Consider the following 20,051-nt stretch of genomic DNA (forward strand, 5'->3'; position numbering starts at 1 on the left):
CCTGACTGCAACCTCCACAGCTTATTATCCATATCACTTTGATTCAAGTGATGTTATTAACTCTTTTCCTGTTTATGTATTCCATCCTGCCTCCTGCCTGAGGCAGAAATCAGCACCAGAATTAATGGGGCCAGTGCATGGTGGGGGGACTCCAGGTGTCCTCAGCCCTGTGGGCTGTAGCCTGACAGTCTAGAGAACCCTCAGACAGGGAGCCAGCACTTTTGTCTTCCAGAATATCGTTATGCACATTACATCATCACTGGTTCCTGGCAGCATCTAGAAAATCTAATTAGAAACTTATCCAAGGCAGGTATTTTTCCACTGAATTTCAAGTCCAAATCTTTTGTGATAGAGGTTTAGGGAGGACAAGTTGCTCGGTTGCCCTTTTATAGTGCAGAGGAGTGCAGTTAAGGAAAAAAAAAAAAACTACCTTGGAGCAGTGCTTCGTTAGTTCTGTTATGAATATTAGATCTTTGGGTGATTGTAAAATGTGCATTTACTTACTTTGTGTTCCTTTTATGAACCCTGGTAAGGGAGTGAAATATATAAGATTTTGTTATTACTCTTTGGGTAAGGCAATGCCAGTCAGTCCCATCAGTCTTCCAGAGGCAATCTAAATGATGAATGTTTACTTTCAATATGGCATTTTGGTTTGTCTTGGGTTCATTACAGTGTCAGGTAGACATTCCACCATTTTTAGTGTGCTTATTGGTCAGAGTTCTCAAGTCTGAAATTGTGCAAAGAACAGTTCTCACCTGAGGTAGACTTTTCTTTCCACACCCCCTCTCTCCTCTTCTCTCTCTCTCTCTCTCTCAATCCATTCATCTTCTTTTAGGATCAGTCTCTCTTACAGGAGGGTGGATATCTTACTCATAGGAGTAAAACCTGAAATGTTTTCTTAATATATTTTGATGAGATCATTTCAAGTATCCAGCACAATTGTATCTATAATATAGAAGGCTCTCAACAAATACCTGCTGAATAAATTAATCACTTGGGGAATGGATCCTGGCAACTAAGTGCTCAGATACTTACATTTACATAACTGTGTCTTTCAAATACACCTATCTTTTGGATGCTATAATGCTACAATTGCATTTACTAGCAAAGATTGAGATGGTTACATTTGAATTTGGAAATCCGAGACTGCAGATCTGAGTTTATAATCAGATATGAAGGAACTAGAGGAACTGCTTGCTTTCAGATATGCTCTAAGAATAAAATTATACATTAGATAGAAATCAGGAAAGCTGTGTTTTAGTCCTGGTTCTGCCACTAAAAGTCAATGATTGCCTGTGCTTCAGGGAGCTGATTTTCCTCATTTATTAAATGTTGTGTCAACAACCTGTACTGTACTGTTTTCCCTCAAAAGATCAAGGACTTCGTGATCTTCTCTAAAGAACAAGAGACTGGCTCATGCCCGTAATCCCAGCACTTTGGGAGGCCAAGGTGGGCGGATCACGAGGTCAGGAGATCGAGACCATCCTGGCTAACACGGTGAAACCCCGTCTCTACTAAAAATACAAAAAATTAGCCGGGCTTGGTGGCAGACGCCTGTAGTCACAGCTACTCGGGAGGCTGGGGCAGGAGAATGGCATGAACCCAGGAGGCGGAGCTTGCAGTGAGCCGAGATCGCACCACTGCACTCCAGCCTGGGCGACAGGGCAAGACTCCATCTCAAAAAAAAAAAAAAAAAAAAGAACAAGAGACATACTTTTGAAATCCTTTTCATGAAAAATGTCCAATATTGTTTAAACAAAAGGAAGTTATTAATATGTGGTTGCCAGGGAAGCTCTGAGTTGTTCTTCCACTTGACCTGCAGGCCTTTCCAGTCACCTGCATTAGAAGAATGTGGTTTCTACTGTTGCACTCTTTGCTAATTATATTGAGAAGCCGAGAAAGAGAGAGGAGTAGAAATTCTGTTTCCTGAAATATTTCTTCAGGGGGAAGAGGAAATTGACTTGTTCTGATGTTTAGTTGTCAGAGAAACATTACTTAATATCTTTATCATACACCTGATTACTCTTTTTTTTTTTCAGCTCCATAGTTCTGTTTCAGATACTCAAAATGCAATTTCCAGATGGTTGCCTTCTGTAAGGTATGATGCTTCTTTCCATAAGTAATCTTTACTTCCTTTCCTCCCACATTCAATATGTTTCTTATATACTTTGCCTGTAAATTGTTTTCTTTTACATTTCAAATGTAATAGCTGATGGTTTTGATTTGTGCTTTCACTAGTAACTGACACTTGTGAAGGACGCTTTATTTCTGTAACCCAAGTGCTGCCACTTTCTTGGTAGAAATCTGCCTCAAAAGATCAGCAGGGGTTAATTTCATTAGTCAATGTTAGGTCAGTGCCAATGATAAATCCAGTATAATTTTTCTCAGATTTTATTCAATTATGACTCCACTGCATCCTTGATTCATCCCTTTTTGTATAAATTGGGTTGAGGGAGAGACAACTATCGCTACTTCTCCATGCCAGAAAATGGGTACATTTCCTTCCATTGACTGATGCTACTCATAGCTCTGAAGCCAGCATATTTAATGTTTTCTTGACGAATTAAAGGAAGGAATTTGCTCAACGTGGTAGGTGATGTTTACTGTAGTCTTCCAAAGAGCACCTGCCACTGAAATGAAGGCAGGAATTGGAATTAAGCGTAACTGGCCTCACATTATGAAGCTGTTTCCAAGCAATCTTATGCTCTCAAACTCTGATTTTTTTCATAGAAAAATTCAATAGACCCACAGGCCACCACTGTCACAATAATAGCCATCTCTGCCAATACCACAACTTCTACCATTTCAATTTGTCTGCCGTCACCTTTGACATAATACAATTACCAACCACTCATCACCTTACAATCCTAACATCACTTTAAGTATTTTTTGGAGTATTATGACTAAAATTTTATAATGAAACTATTTAAAATAATAACATACATTAAATGGTTGTGATGTGTCATACTGTTTTGTGTATATATTAACTCGTTTAATAATTACAACAATTTTATGAACTAAGTAATACTATTAACTATATTTTACATATATAAAAATTGAGGGGAAGTGATATCACTAAGAAGGCAGAATAGAAGGTAACCTGCTCATATTCCCCCACAACAACAAGAATGCTGCACCCATCCACACTGAAAAGTCTCTCTGTGGGAGCCTTAGGGTTCAGGTCTGTGAAACCCCAGTGGAGCCAAAACCTAAAAGGGTTATTTTGAGAGTGCAGACCGACACTCAGGTGGCTGATCTACCCTCCAAACTTGCTTCTGGGTTCAAGCCTGGAAATGGCCAAGTCTCCCAAGGGGCTTGGCTACTGCTCCCAGTGCATTGGTGGAAAGGCTTGTCTGCCCACTAACATTGGTCTTGAAGTGTACCTGAAAGTTCCCCTACTGTGCTGCTCCAGCATTCCTCAGCTAATGTCCCAGCTCATAACTGTTTGCACAAAGACCCAGAGTGAGATGTGCACAAATCTCACAGTCTGGCAGTCTGAGCCTCCCTCATGGGCTTGCAAAACTCCTTCCCACAGCAATCCTGAGGGAGCCCAGTCTCAGCTATGGTCCCTCTCACTGCAGTTGGGGATCTATCCCATCTGTACTGAGAACTGCTGGGAGATACATACCTGTCTGGGCCAACGAGGTGGGCTCTTTAGCCTCTGTCCCACAGCAGATTCTGAAAGTGAGAAGTCTCAGCTCTAACCCCTTCTGCTGCACTCATTATCCCATGTATGCAGCATCTTCCTGGGTGACAGACAAACCTCTGAGCCAACAGAACCAGCATATCAAGACTTCATCACATAGGAGATCCTGAGATCACCCAGTCTCAGCTCCAGATCCTCTTGCTGCAGTCAGGGAACTATTTCAGATGTGTAAGGTCCTCCTGGGAGATGCATGTCCTCTGAGTCAACAAGACTGGCTCTCCAGCTTCTGTTCCAGAGTAGATCCTGAGATGGCCTGGTCTTAGCTCCAGCCCCTCCTCTTGCAGTTGAAGAACCACCCTACTTGTGCAAGAATTTGATGGGTCATGCACACCCATCTGAGCTAATGAGATAGGCCCATCAGCTTTCTTCTCAAAGGCACCCAGTCTCAACTCAATCTCCTGTCAATGTAGTTGGGGACTCACTCCACCTATACAAAGATCTACTGGGGGGCATGCCCATCTGGGCCACTGGGACACTTTTCTGGACTCAGTTCCCTTGTCAGCATTCCCACACAACCCCAGTATACTCTTTGGGCCTCCTCCAGGTCTATCTGGGCTGGAAAGCCATGTTAGCCTCAGAGCCCTTGCAGAAAGCCTGGACGTAGAACATCCTCTAGTGCTGAGATGACTGCAGAGGTCACAGGCTCTGGGAACATAATAGCCAATTGGCTTAGAATCCTTGCAAGGCCTTGTGAAGGACAGGCTCAAACAAAGCCAGACTATGAAGACTAAAGTATGTACTTAATCCCTCAATGTGCAGGCATTATCACACTTCCACAAGCATCAAGAATATTCAGGAAAATATGACCTCACCAAATGGATAAGATAAGTCACCAGAGACTGACTATAAAAAGGTGGAAATGTGTGATCTCTTAAAGAATTCAAAAGAGCTGCTTTAAAGAAACTCAGTGAACTTCATTAAAACACAGAGAATCAATTCAGAAATCATTCAGGGAAATTTAACAGAGAGATTAAAATAATTTTAAAGAAAATCAAACAGAAATCCTGGACCTAAAATATACAATGAATGAAATGAAAAATACCACAGAGGGCACCAACAGCAGAATTGATCAAGCAGGAGAAAGAATCAGTGAATTCAAAGATTAGTGAATTCAAAGACAGAATATTTGAAATTACACAGACAGTGGGGGAAAAAAGAATGAAAAGAAATGACAAATCTTATGGGATCTATGTGGTAACATGAAAAGAGAAAGTATTCAGGTTATTGGAGTGAAATAGAGAATTGAGACGACAAGAGGGTAAAAAGATTACTCAGAGAAATAAAACTAGAAAATGTTCCAAACCTGGAAAAAATGTAAATATTTAGGTATAGGAAGGTAAATGTCTCCAATCAGATTCAGCCTAAATGAGAATACTCCAAGACATATTATAATTAAACTTGCAAAGGTTAAAGACAAAAAGAGGAATCTGAAAGCAGTGAGAGAAAAGAAGCAAGTAACTTATAAGGGAGATCCAATATATCTTATAGATAGCAGATTTCTCAACAGAAACTTTAAAGGCCAAGAGTGAGTGGGACAATATATTCAAAGTGCTGAAGTAAAAACATTGCCAACCAAAAATGCTGTACCCAGCAAATTTATCTTTCAAAATAAAGGAGAAATAGACTTTCCCAGACAATCAAAAGCAGAAGGAATTTATTGCTACCAGATATGTCCTATAAGAAATGCTAAAGGAAATTCTTCAAACTGAAAGAAAAGAATGCTAACATAATTGTTATACTAATTTTATAATTGTAGTGTTGAAACATCTTATATATTTAGTAAGAAGATGACAGAACTATTAAAAATGATAACTACTCTGTCAAGAGATTGGCAGTATAAAAATATAAATTGTGACATCAAAAATTCAAAATGTGGGGGAGGGGGAGATAATCTCTACAGGTTTTATTTTGGCTCTTTTCTTTTTTGTGTGTGATAAAAGTTAAGTTGGTATCAGTTTTGAGTGTTTATTATAATTAAAGAATATTCTGGTAAGCCTCATGGTAGCTACAAAGCAAAAACTTCTAACAGATATACTAAAAATAAAAAGCAATGAATTAAAAAATATTATCAGATAAAATCATTTCACACAGAGAAAAACATTAAGAAAGAAAGAGAGGAGTTGTAAAACAACAAGTAAATAGGCAACAAAATGGCAGTAGTAAGACCTTATTTATCAAACATAACATTGAATGTAAATGTACTCAATTCACCAATTAAAAGACATAGAGTGGCTAAATGGATAAGAAACAGAACCCAATTATATGCTAACTACATGAAACTCATTTCACCTATAAAGACACACATTAACTGAAAGTTAAGAAATGGAAAAAAGATATTCCATGAAAATGGAAACCAAAAAAGGGCAGGAGTAGCTATACTTCCATCACGTAAAGCAGACTTTAACTAAAAACTTTAAAAAAAGACAAATGAGAAAGGTGTCAATTCAGCAAAAGGATATAACAATAGTAAATATATAAGCACCCAACACCAGAGCACCCAAATATGTAAAGCTAGTATGAAGAGATCTAAAGGGAAAGAGAAGCAATACAGTAATAGTAGGAGACATCAACACCCCACTTTTGTAAAGCACAGATCATACAGGGAGTAAACCAAGAAATAAACATTGGAATTAAGCTATAGACTAAATAGACCTGACAGACATTTACAGAACATTTTATGCAAGTACTGCAAAATACATATTTTTCTTATGAGCGCATGGAGCACTCTCCGGGATAGAACATATTTTGAGACACAAAACAAGTTTCAACAAATTCAAAAGAGTCAAAATTATATCAAGCATCTTTCTGACCACAATGGAATAAAACTACAAATCAGTAACAATAGATACTTTAGAAATGGTACACATATGCGGAAATTAAACAACATGCTACTGAATGACCAATGAGTCAATGAAAAAATTAAAAAGAAATTAAAACATTTATTGAAACAAATGAAAATGGAAACACAAATGGAACACAGCAACAGTGGCACCAATAGGAAATTTTGTAGCCATAATGGCCTACATCAAAAAATAGACTCCACATAAATGTTCTAATCATGCAACTCAAGAAACTAGAAAGGTAGGAACAAACCGAACCCTAAATTGTAGAATAAAATAAATAATAAAGATCAGAGTAGAAATAAATGAAATTGAACCTCAAAAAACACAGAAGGGCAACAAAATGAAAAGTTGTTTTTTTAAAGAGATAAAATGAGCAAACTCACAGATAGACTAAGAGAAAACAGATCATTCAGAAATAAAATCAGAGATGAAAAAGAAAACATTAGAACTAATACCACATAAATGCAAAGGACCACTACAGACTATTATGAATAACTATATGCTAACAAATTGGAAAACCTAGAAGAAATGAATAAATTCTTGAACATGTACAACCTACCAAGATTGAACCATGAACAATGAGAAAACCTAAACATACCAATAATGAGTAATGAGATTGAAGCAGCAAGAAAAAGTCACTCATCAAAGAAAAGCCTAGGACCTGATGGTTTCACTGTTGAATTCTACCAGACATTTAAAGAAGAGCTAATACCAATTCTGCTCAAACTATTTCAGAAAATTGATGGGTACAGAATACTTCCAAACTCATTATACAAGGCTAGAATGACCCTGATACCAAAACCGAAGACACAACAAAAAAAGAAGACTATAGGCCAATATTCCTGAAGAATATAAATACAAAAATCCTCAAAAAATACTAGCAAACCAAATTCAATAATACATTAAAAAGATTACTCACCGTGATCAAGTGGGATTTATTGTAGGGATATAAGGATGATTTAGCATATGAAAATCAATAAGCATATTATGCCTATAAGTAGAATCAAGGACAAAAACAATATAATCATTTTAATAGATGGCAAAAAAGCATTTCATAAAATTTTGTATTTATTTCTTTATGATTAGAAACCTTCAAAAAGTTGGTTACAGAAGGAGCATAGCTCAACATGATAAAGGTCATAAATGACAAGCCCATAGCTAATATCATACTGAACAGGGAAAAATTGAAAGCCTTTTCTCTAAAAACCTAGAACAAGGCAAAGATGCCCACATTCACCACTTTTATTTAACATGGCCCTGGAAGTCCTAGCAGAAGAATTATGCAAGAGAAAGAAACAAAAGACATCCAAATTGGGAAGGAAGAAGTCAAAATATCCTTGTTTGCAGATGACAAGATCTTTAGAAAATAACTAAACACCAAAAAAAACCATGTTAGAACTGATAAATTTAGTGAAGTTGTAGAATACAATATCAACATACAAAAAACAGTAGTGTTTCTATATACTAACAGCAATCAATCTAAAAAATAATAAAAATAATCAAGAAAGCAATCCCATTTATAATAGCTACAAAAATAAAATACCTAGGAATAAATCTATCTAAATAAGTGAAAGATCTATACAAGGAAAACTAAAAACACTATGAAATAAATTGCAGGGGACACAAAAAAATGGAAGGATAGCCAGTGTTCATGAACTGAAAGAATTAGTACTGTCAAAATGTCTACACTTTTCAAAGTTATCTACAGATTCAATTCAAAACATCAATGACATTCTTGTCAGAAATAGAAAAAACTTTAAAAATTTATATCAAACCACAAAAGACCCTGAGTAGCTAAAGCATTACTAAGCAAACAGGACAAAGCTAGAGACTTTATACTACCTGATTTCAGATGAATGTACCAAAAACAGCATGGTACTGGCATAAAAACAGATACACAGGCCAGTAGAACACAACAGACAACCCAGAAATAAATTTACTCACTTACAGCCAACTCATGTTCCACAAGTTATCAAAAACACAAATTGGAGAAAGGAGAGTCTCTTGAATAAATGGTGCTGAGAAAACCGAATATGCATGTGCAGAAAAATGAAACTAGATTCCTATCTTTCACCATATAAAAAAATAAACTCAAAATGGATTACATACTTAATACAAGACCTGAAACTATAAGAACACTAGAAGAAAACATTGGGCAAACACTACAGGACATTTATTGTGGCAAAGATATTTTTGGGTAAGTCTTCAAAAGTGTAGACAACAAAAACAAAAATAGATATATAGGATTACATCAAGCTAAAAGCTTTGCACACCAAATAAAACAGTTAACAAAATGAAGCAATAACCTACAGAATGGGAGAAAACATTTGCAAACCATCTGTCTGACAAGGAATTAATAACCAGAATACATAAGAAACTCAGACAACTCAATAGCAAAAAAAAAGTCTGATTTGAAAATGGGCCAAAGACTCAAATAGACATTTATTAAAAGAAGACATAAAAATGGCCAACAAGCATATGAGAAAAATGCCCAACATTACTAATCATCAGGGAAACACAAATCAAAATCACAATGAGCTATCACCTCACATCAGTTAGAAAGGCTACTATTAAAAAGACCAAACAAAGCAAAACAAAATATATATGCTGGTGAGGATATAGGGGCACTCTTCCATTCTTGATAGGAATGTAAACGAGTACAGTCGTTATGGAAAACAGAATGGAGATTCCTAAAAAGACTAAAAATAGAACTACCATATGATCCAGCAATTCTTTACTTATCTAAAAGTATGAAAATCACTATATCAAAGAGGTGTCTGTACTCCCATGTTTACTGCATAATTATTCACAATAGCAAAGATAGGGGATCAACCTAAGTGTCCATCAATGGATGAATGGAAAAGAAAATGTTGTATATATACATAATGAAACATTATTCAGCCATAAAAAAGAATGAAGTCCTGTCATTCGAGCAACATAGGTGAAGCTCAAGGTCGTTATGTTAAATAGAATAAACCAGGCAAAGACTTACACAGAAAGACAAATATTGCATGTTCTCATCCAATGTGGGAGCTAAAAAAGTAAATCTCATGGAGGTAGAGAGAAGAATGGTGGTTACCAGAGGCTGGGAAGGAAAGAAGGAGAGGGACATAAAGAGTTGTTGGTTATTGGGTACAAAAATACAGTTGGATAGAATGAATATGCTCCAGTATTTGGTAGTACAGTAGGGAAATTATACTTAACAATAATTCACTGTGTATTTCAGAATAGCTAGAAGAGAAGAATTGTAACGTCTCCAACAGAAAGAAAAGATAAATTCTTGAAGTGATGATTATCTCAATTACCCTGACTTGACCAATACATATTGTATGTATCTATCAAAATATCACATGTACACCCAAAATATGTACAATTATGATATATCAATAAAATAAAAAAATTGAGGTCCATGAAATTAAGTAGCTTACCCATAGTCATACAGCGAGTAAGTGGCAGAACCTAGATTGTAACTTAGACTAAGAATCTGAATTTTTAGCCACTATGCTAGAATAAAATTTTCACTGGGAATACTTCAATTTGAAATGTAAATGAGTTTGTCATACACAAACACACAAAAGTACTGCTTTAGACAACAACTAGTAAACTTGTAAAATTTGTTTCCCTTTGAATTTGCCAGTTCAATGCAAATTGCCTGGCCCTTCAGGGTACCACTCTACCCTATAGTGACTCAGGAACCCAAGCTCTGTCCAGCGTTACTGATGCAAGAGAGACAGGGTATGGAAAGCTCATATGCTTTTAAGTACCTCAAATGGAAACTGATACACTTCACATCTGTCCACATCTGTTCATAGCCACTAGCCAGAATTGGGTACAAGATCTTAAGCTAGCAACAAGGAGCCTGAGAAGTATAGGGACAGCAAGCACATGCAATATTTGAGAGCCCTACTGATATGGTTTGGCTCTGTGTCCCCACTCAAATCTCATCTTGAATTGTACTCCCATAATTTACATGTGTTGTGAGAGGGATCCAGTGGTAAATAATTTGAATCAGGGGGGCAGGCTCCCTCATACTGTTCTCATGGTAGTGAATAAGTCTCATGAGATCTGATGGTTTTATCAGGTTTTTTTTTTTCTTTTGCATCCTTCTCATTTTCTCTTGCTGCCACCATGTAAGAAGTGCCTTTAGCCTCTCACCATGATTCTGAGGCCTCCCTAGCCATGTGGAACTGTAAGTCCAATTAAATCTCTTTTTCTTCCCAGTCTCAGGTATGTCTTTATCAGCAGCATGAAAACAGACTAATACAGTAAATTGGTGCCAGTAGAGTGGGGCACTGCTGAAAAGATACCTGAAAATGTGAAAGCGACTTTGGAACTGGGTAACAATCAGAGGTTGGAACAGTTTGGAGGACTCAGATGAAGACAGGAAAATGTGGGAAAGTTTGGAACTTCCTAGGGACCAACGGTGAATGGCTTTGACCAAAAGCCTGACAGCGATATGGACAACAAGGTCCAGGCTGAGGTGGTCTCAGCTGGAGATGAGGAACTTGTTGGAAACTAGCATAAAGATGACTCTTGTTATGTTTTAGCAAATAGACTGGCAGCATTTTGCCCTGCTCTAGAGATTTGTGGAACTTTGAACTTGAGAGAGATGATTTAGGGTATCTGGCAGAAGAAATTTCCAAGCAGCAAAGCATTCAAGAGATGACTTGGGTGCTGTTAAAAGCATTCAGTTTTAAAAAGGAAGCAGAGCATAAAAGTTTACAAAATCTGCAGCCTGACAATGTGATAGAAAAGAAAAATCCTTTTTCTGAGAAGAAATTCAAGCCAGCTGCAGAAATTTGCATAAGTAACGAGGAGCTGAATATTAATCCCCAAGACAATGGGGAAAATGTCTCCAGGGAATGTCAGAGGTCTTCACGGCAGCCCCTCCCATCACAGACCTGGAGGCCTAGGATAAAATGTTTTGTGGGCTGGTCCCAGGGTCCCCGTGCTGTGTGCAGTCTAGTGACTTGGTGCCCTGCAACCCACCCACTCCAGCCATGACTAAAAGGGGCCAAGGTACAGCTCAGGCTGCTGCTTCAGAGGGTGGAAGTCCCAAGCCTTGGCAGCTTCCATGTGGGGTTGAGACTGTGGGCACACAGAAGTCAATAATTGAGGTTTGGGAACTTCCACTTAGATTTCAGAAGATGAATGGAAACACCTGGATGCCCAGGCAAATGTTTGCTGCAGGGGTGGGGCCCTCATGGAGAATCTCTGCTAGTGTGGAAGGGAAATGTGGCGTTGGAGCCCCCACACAGAGTCTCTACTGGGGCACTGCCTAGTGGGGCTGTGAGAAGAGGGCCACTGTCCTCCAGACCCCAGAATGGTAGATCCACTGACAGATTGCACCGTGTGTCTGGAAAAGCCACAGATACTCAATGCCAGCCAATGAAAGCAGCCAGGAGGGAGGCTGTACCCTGCAAACCCACAGGGGTGAAGCTGGCCAAGACCATGAGAACCCACCTCTTGCATCAGCATTACCTGGATATGAGACCTGGAGTCAAAGGAGATCATTTTGGAGCTTTAAAATTTGACTGCCCAACTGGATTTTGAACTTGCATGGGCCCTGTAGCCCCTCTGTCTTGGCCAATTTCTCCCCTTTGGAATGGCTGTATTTACCAAATACCTGTACCCCCATTGTGTCTAGGAAGTAACTAGCTTGCTTTTGATTTTTCAGGCTTGTAGGCAGAAGGGACTTGCCTTGTCTCAGATGAGATTTTGGACTATGGGCTTTGGGGTTAATGCCGAAATAAGTTAAGACTTTGGGGGACTGTTGGGAAGACATGATTGGTTTTGAAATGTGAGGACATAAGATTTGGAGGGATCTGGGGCAGAATGATATGGTTTGGCTCCGTGTCCCACCCAAATCTCATCTTAAATTTTATTCCCCTAATTCCCATCTGTTGTGGGAGGGACCCAGTGGGAGATAACTTGACTCATGGGGGTGGTTTCCCCCATACTATTCTTGTGGTAGTGAATAAGTCACACAAAATCTGATGGTTTTATCAGGGGTTTTCGCTTTTGCATTCTTCTCATTTTTGCTTGCTGCTACAATGTAAGAAGTGCCTTTCACCTCCCGCCCAGACTCTGAGGCCTCCCCAGCCATATGCAACTGTAAGTCCAGTTAAACCTCTTTTTCTTCCCAGTGTCCGGGTATGTTTTTATCAGCAGCATGAAAATGGACTAATACACCTACCATCTCTGTTGTATTGCCTGGAAAGCATATAGCATAATCCTTTCAAGTAAATTAATTCAATCATAAATTAGTGTATCCACAACTATAATACCAGGGGACCCTGGACAATCCTGCGTCAGGAATCCAAGTCTCTTGCTGACTTGTGAGAATCCCTCTTTTGACTGAAAAATGTATGAACTTGGTAAACTCTCATGGGATAGCATAGTCCCCCAAGGCTTGAGCTGCTGAATTCCTAAGTTATTTAACAATAAAGGTGAGGAAAGAAAGCATAAAATCTTCTTCAAAATCTTTATATCTTGTTCCATGTCATGTCACTTACTGGCCCTTAATTTTTTTAGATATTCAAGAATACAGGAAGTCCCACCTCTTGGGCTCTACATAAGAAAAGAAGTGTTATAATTGGGCATTGTCATTGTAATTTGTGTTAGGTATAAAAAAGGGAGACATGTCATTACCTAACTTGCAGGGAAGAAGAAACCAGGTATGTCCATAGGATTTGCTAAAGTTTAAGCCTTTTTTTGTCCAACATTCTTGATATGATAGAGTTGTTTTCACTATTCAGCCTTTGGAAATAATTTAAGAAAGGAAATTTCACCAGCAAAAGGCTGAAAAACTAGAACTGGTGATATTTGATTATTACTTGATATTATTTTGAATAAAGATTAAAAGGATTATATTGTAAACCTCTCTGGCTAATATTTGTCTCTTACAGTTCTAAGTCTTTTATTCACTGTCTTATAGTAGGGATTAGCAAAGGTAAAGGAATTGATTATAATTTTGGAGTACATAAAGGGCACTGAACATTTTCCAGTGTATATTCCCAGTCTTTGTAGACAATATCATGGAAAACAGAGTTACTGTTCTCATACACTCCATCTCAGGGTCTGACTGCATGGATTTTTGGCCTGTCTTTTGCAGCTTCTCCTACATTCATATATCCTACACTTGGTCATAGGTGCTGGCAAAAGAAGAAGGCGTATGCCTCCATGCTTTGCCTAGGGCTAGAGCCACTTATTTTTGTTCAAATGCAGCAACTTTAAACATTGGCTTTCTTCCAAGAAAAGATATAGCATGATCTCACACTAAAAGTGTCCTGCTGTCTCTCAAACAGAAAGGTCCCTAGTCCCACCATGTGTAGATTTTCCGCCATAGTTGCCACCTTTCAAAATTTCTTGTTTAGAGATGGAGGCTTTGAATGCACAGTTTCTCATTATCTCTGTTTCTTGTGATGTTCTCCATTTGGTAAGCTGGATAGACCACAAAACTACTTTCTGCACTGTGAACACATCTCAGGGCACAAACTATTTTCAGAAAGATAAGTCACACGTGCATGGTCCTGTACTTAAAGTGCCTTGCTATCTTTATCTTAAGGCTGTTCTCTCTAGCCATCACACTTTACATAGTCTTCTTTAGCTATTCCATAATAACTTTATTTTCTATTTTACCATCAATCCCTTCTTATAGAATTATACAAAGGAGTCTCCTGTCCTTTGTCTTGTTTATTCCTGGCCCATCAATTTAAATGTATTCTCAGAGAAGTGTCTAACTGCATCAAACTCTTTCCTTTGCAGAATCTGATCTCTCTCTCTCTCTCTGTCTCTCTCTCTCTCATACACACACACAGACACACACACACACACACACACACATGCACACACGCTGTAAGAAGTTCAGGAGAATTGAAACAGCTATGTATCTGGGAAAGAGGAGGTACCTGTAAATGGGAAACTATGCAAATATTAAGTATTATTATCTGGAAATGAATGGCTTAAGCTTGAAAGTAAGACCCCATGAACTGAAATAGACATCCTTCCTTATGTCCAGTGAAGCTGAAAGAGAAGTAGTTTTAATCCATCTCCAGAATAGGAGCATGGGAAGAAATGGTGATGGAAATTTGGAATATCCAAAGACCTGAGCTAAAAAAAAAAGCCTAATTAAGATTGACAAAATAACAAACTAGTAAAGGCCTGATTTAAAAGGCCTATCAAGCTAGTTTAACAAGACTGCTGATATGATTTGGATGTTGATATTTGTCCCATCCAAATCTGATATTGAAATGTACTCTCCAGTGTTGGAATTGGGACATAGTAGGAGGTGAATCATAGGGGCAGATTCTTTATGAATGGCTTACTGCCATTCCCTTGGTGATAAGCAAGTTCTCATGTTGAGTTCACATGAGATCTGGTTGTTTAAAAGTGTGTGGCATCTCCTCCTCTCTTGCTCCCACTCTCATCATGTGATGCACCTGCTCCCTCTTTGTCTTCCAATATGATTGTAAGCTTCCTGGGGCACTTACCAGAAACAGATGCTGGCACCACACTTCCTGTACACCCTGCAGAACTGTGAGTCAATTAAACCTCTTTTCTTTATGAATTATCCAGTCTCAGGTATTCCTTTATAGTAACAAAAATGGCCTAATAAAAAAATATTGGTACTGAGGAGTGGGACGTTGCTATAAGGATACTTGAAAATGTGAAAGCAACTTTGGAACTGGATAATGGAAGAGGATGGAAGAGTTTTGAGGTCTCAGAAGAAGATGGGAAGATGACAGAAAGTTTGGAACTTTGTAGAGAGTTTTTAAGTGGTTGTGACCAAAATGCTGACAGAAATATGGGTAGTGAAAGCCAAGCTAATGAGGTCTCAGGTGGAAATAAGGAACTTATCAGGAACTACAGTAAAGGTAATCCATGTAATACCCTAGCAAAGAACTTGGCTGTAATGTGTTCATGTCCCAGTGATCTGTGGAAGTTTGAACTTAAGAGTGATAACTTAGGGTACCTGGTGGAATAAATTTCTAAGCAGCAAAGCATTCAAAATATGGTGTGGCTGCTTCTAAAAGCCTATGATCAGATACAAGAGCAAAGAAATTACTTAAAGCTGGAACTTATGTTTAAAAGGGAAGCAGATCATGAAAGTTTGGAAAATTTTCTCTCTGGCCATTTGGCAGAGAAAGAAAAAGCACTTTCAGAAGAAGAATACAAGCAGGCTTTGGAGAAAACACTTGCTAGAGAGATTAGCATGACTAAAAGGGAGCCAAATGCTAATATCCTAGACCATGAAGAGAAGATCTTGAAGGCATTTCAGAGATCTTTGGGGCAGTCCTCCCATCATAGTCCCAGAGTAAAACAATGATTTTAGGGGCCAGGCTCAGGATCCTGCTGCCCTGCACAATCTTGGGACACTGCTCCCCACCTCCTGGCTGTTCTAGCTCCAGCCTCAACTCAAAGTGGCCCAGGTACATATAGCTCAAGCTGCTGCTCTAGAGGGTGCAAGCCATAAGCCTTGGTGGCTTCTACTTGGTGTTAAGCCTGCAGGTGTGCAAAATAAAAAAGTGAAGGAATTTGGCAACTTCCACCTAGATTTTAGAAGATGTATAGAAAATTTGGGGTGCCCAGGCAGAAGCTGTTGCAATGGTGGGGAGCATCCACAAAAAAAAAATTTAGTAAGGCAATGCTAAGGGGAAATGTGGGATTGGAGTCCCTATACAGAGTTCCTACCAGGGCACTGCCTAGTGGAGCTGTGGGAAGGGGGTCACCATCCTCCAGACCCTAGCATGGTAGATCCACCAGTTTCTTGCATCCTCTGCCTGGAAAAGTTGGAAACACTCAACTCCAACTTGTGAGAGTAGATACATGGGCTACATCCTGCAAAGCCACAGGGGCAGGGCTGCCTGATATCTTGGGAGCCCACTCTTCATACTAGGATGCAGGACATGGAGGCAAGGATTATCTTGGAGCTTTAAGATTTAATGCCTACCCTGCTGGGTTTCAGACTTGCATGGGGCCTATTACTCCTTCCTTTTGGCTAATTTCTCCCTTTGGCAATGGGAATGTTTATCCAATGCCTGAACCATCATTGTGTCTTGGAAGTAAACAATTTATTTTAATTTTACAAGATCAGATGTGGAGGAATATGAGTCTCAGATGAGATTTAAGACTTTGAACTTGAAGCTGGAATGAGTTAGGGCTTTGGAGGATTGTTGGGAAGAGATGATTGTGTTTTGCAATGTGAGAAACACATGAGATTTGGTGGCCAGAGGCAGAATATATGGTTTAGATATTGGTCCCTTCCAAATTTCATATTAAAATTTAATCCCTAGTGTTGGAAGTGGGGCCTGGTGTGAAGCATTTGGATCATGGAGGTGGATCCTTCATGAATGGTTTAACATCATCCCTTTGGTGATGAGTGAGTTCTTACTCTGAGTTCATGCTAGATCTGGTTGTTTAAAACTATGTGGCACCTCCTATCCCACCTCTCTTGCTCCTTCTTGCACGATGTGACGTTCCTGCTTCCCCTTCACCTTCCACCATGACTATAAGCTTCCTTAGGCCTCACCAGAAGCAGATGCTGGCATCACACTTCCTGTACACCTCGCAGAAGCATGAGCCAATTAAACTTCTTTTCTTTATAAATACCCAGTCTCAGGTATTCCTTTATAGTAATGAAGATGGCCTAATACAACTGCATACTCAAAAGTAGGGTTTTTTCTTTTTGCATGTAAGTTAAAGTTTTTATTCCATCACTCTTGTCGTTATTTTTGTCATGCAGAACTTGCCTTATCTGAAGGCTGAGGATCAAATTAAGACAAAGTCTCTCATTATAAACTTTAAAGTTGGCCTGAGGGGAAGTATTGAGCTTGTCTCTCACACGTGACTAGGGCTGACCTGGTGCAGACAGAACCACAACCACAACCAGCTTGTGAACCAGCTACTCTATGGCCTCATCAGGGTCACAGGCATTCTTGGGTCTCAGCCAGTTACAAAGCCAAATATTAAACAGGAGGCGATCCCAGTTTGGGGAATTCTTTAGTAACTGCTCTGCTATTGTGTATGTGGATACAGCATAGGGAGCATCAAATATGGTTATTTTATTATCATCGCAATGCTTTTATGGTATATCATTTCACTAGATCTGGTTTTGTATTCTCGTTGGTTTCCGGGGTAGCCTCAAGTTTCAAAAATTATTCTGGTAAACAAGAAAGTTCTCCCTTTTTCTTTGTCATTTCATTTTTCTAAAACTGGAATCTCTTGGTTTACCAACTAGAGATTCTTTTTATGCAACAAGAAAATTAGTTAACTGACTCAGTCATATTTTCCCATAAATGGCAACATGAGCTGTCCTGTGATATATTTTTAGATACTGGATTAGTCTCAGAATGTAAGTTCTGCACTGTGGGAAGGAATGACATGACCCTACTAAGATTTGAACTCTGCTTTCTGTCACCATGGTTACCATTTGATCATCCTAACTAGCATACTTGGAAAAAAAAGAAAATCAAAATAAAATCCTCTGTAGAAGACAGGGGTCAAAACATAAAATATATTGTTTTTTATATGAACAACATGAATCACTTATGGACTGTAGAACAAAAATGCCTGCAGAGCAAAACAGCAGAGATATGTTTTGCCAGAAAATTCAAAATTTGAGTCGGTCTTTACAATTAATTATTTAGGGAATGTAGGTTGCAGAACTGCTTAGCAAAAGTAAAAATGTGATAATGAATGCAGCCGTCCAAATGTTTCATGGAGTTGCCATATGGAGCATATTTTACCTGCACCTTGTTGCACTTTTAAAATCTTCTATAGCACCTTGCTCAATATTTTGTTATCTCAGTGACTGGCCTGGGCTGGATCCTACTTCCTTAACCTTCTTTATTAAAACATAACCTTAAGCAGAATAAAAATAGGCTTTATTAAAAGCTATCAATCTGATCTTAAACTATTCTAATTGTAAAATATCTGCAGGATGGCCACCATTACATAAGCATTCATCCAGCCCCAACCTTTTGAGAAGATGAGTCTGTGGCACCAATAGTAAGATCCCTATTCTCTCAAAATGACTTTTTGGAGATTAAATTTCAGGAAAAGAAAAAAAATTTAATAAAAAAATAAACAAATAGCTATTGCAAAGAAGCAGTTATACTTATACTCATGCAATTGTTAATGTTGAATGGTTCCTGGCAATTCTCATCTTGCATTTTTATTTTACAGAGCAGACCTTAACCCTTATAACAAAGTTACATATTTGAGTATATTTTACAGTTTAGGTTCTCTTTTTTGAACCTAGTGCATAGGCAAGAAGAAATGTTGAGAATATTATTTCAGCTTTTTTGAAAAGATAAACCTTAAAATTCTTCTATGTTTAAAGGATTATAGAAATTCTAGTTGATAAGTTGAGTGGACCAGCCCCATTGTGTATCATTTTTTTGACTGTGGCATTAGTGGGTATTCATGTGTGGGAGGCGGGTAAGGCTATGGCTCACTATGCAGTTTAGGTAAGTAGAGGGTCTTGATTTCTTTTGAAGGGAGGAATTCAGCCCTAGAACACATGATGGAGGTGGAGCCACGATTTCCTTTCATTGGGCTTAAGGGCTTTTATTCAGAAAGCAGTGGTGCTGGACAGTTCCCTCCCAAATAGGCAAGAGGTGGCCAGGAGTGGACCCAGGATTTTGGGGTCAGATTAACAATAATTTTAAAAAGTCGATGTTATTGTGACCTTGAATAATAACTTTGTGCTCTGATTCATCATTCATTTCAGATTGAAATTATATATTTTCTATTTTTATCTGACCCTAATTTATTTTTGCAATCTTGTCCAATAATAAAACATTTGAAATTTGGAAGTAGGACTTTTGAATCAGTATTAGTAGGAGTGGTCAGGAAATGAGATTTCTTGATCCGTGCTCAGGTTTCCCTAATGTACAAGACACTCAACACACTCAACAAACAAACATTGCTGACTTTTTCCAAGGCCTGTAATTCTACCACTCCTTTGGGTTAGGTATACTTACTCCAGGACCAGTGTGTGTGCATGCATACATGCCCACCCATGCAAGCATGTGTGTGTGTAGACAGCTAAATGCTAACAAGTATACTAGTGTTTCCAATGCAGGTAGTAACTGAGAAACACCTACATCTAAAGAAAGAGTTTCTATTTTGCATTTGTCTATTCTATCCAGGAGATTGTTCTGGTTACTACTGCTGTGCAACAAACCATTCCAATACATAGTGGCATAAAATAGCCATTTTGTTATGCTCATGGATTCTGTAGTTTAGATATTTAAACAGGGCACAGCAGGGAAAACTTTTTCTTGCTTCACAATGTCTGGAGCTTTGGCCAGCAAGACTTGAAGGCTGAAGGTGACTCTACTGCTTTGGGCTGAAACCCTTTGGAACTTTCTTCATTCACATGTCTGGTAGTTGGGAAGATTGCTGGCTAAGCCCTCAAATTTAGCTTTTGGCTGTAACTTCTGCACATGATCTCCCCATGTGTTTTTTTCTCATGGGATAGTTGGGCTTCCTTGCAA

The sequence above is a fragment of the Symphalangus syndactylus genome, chromosome 10 (genome assembly GCF_028878055.3).
Source record: "Symphalangus syndactylus isolate Jambi chromosome 10, NHGRI_mSymSyn1-v2.1_pri, whole genome shotgun sequence".
Classification (NCBI taxonomy): Eukaryota; Metazoa; Chordata; class Mammalia; order Primates; family Hylobatidae; genus Symphalangus; species Symphalangus syndactylus.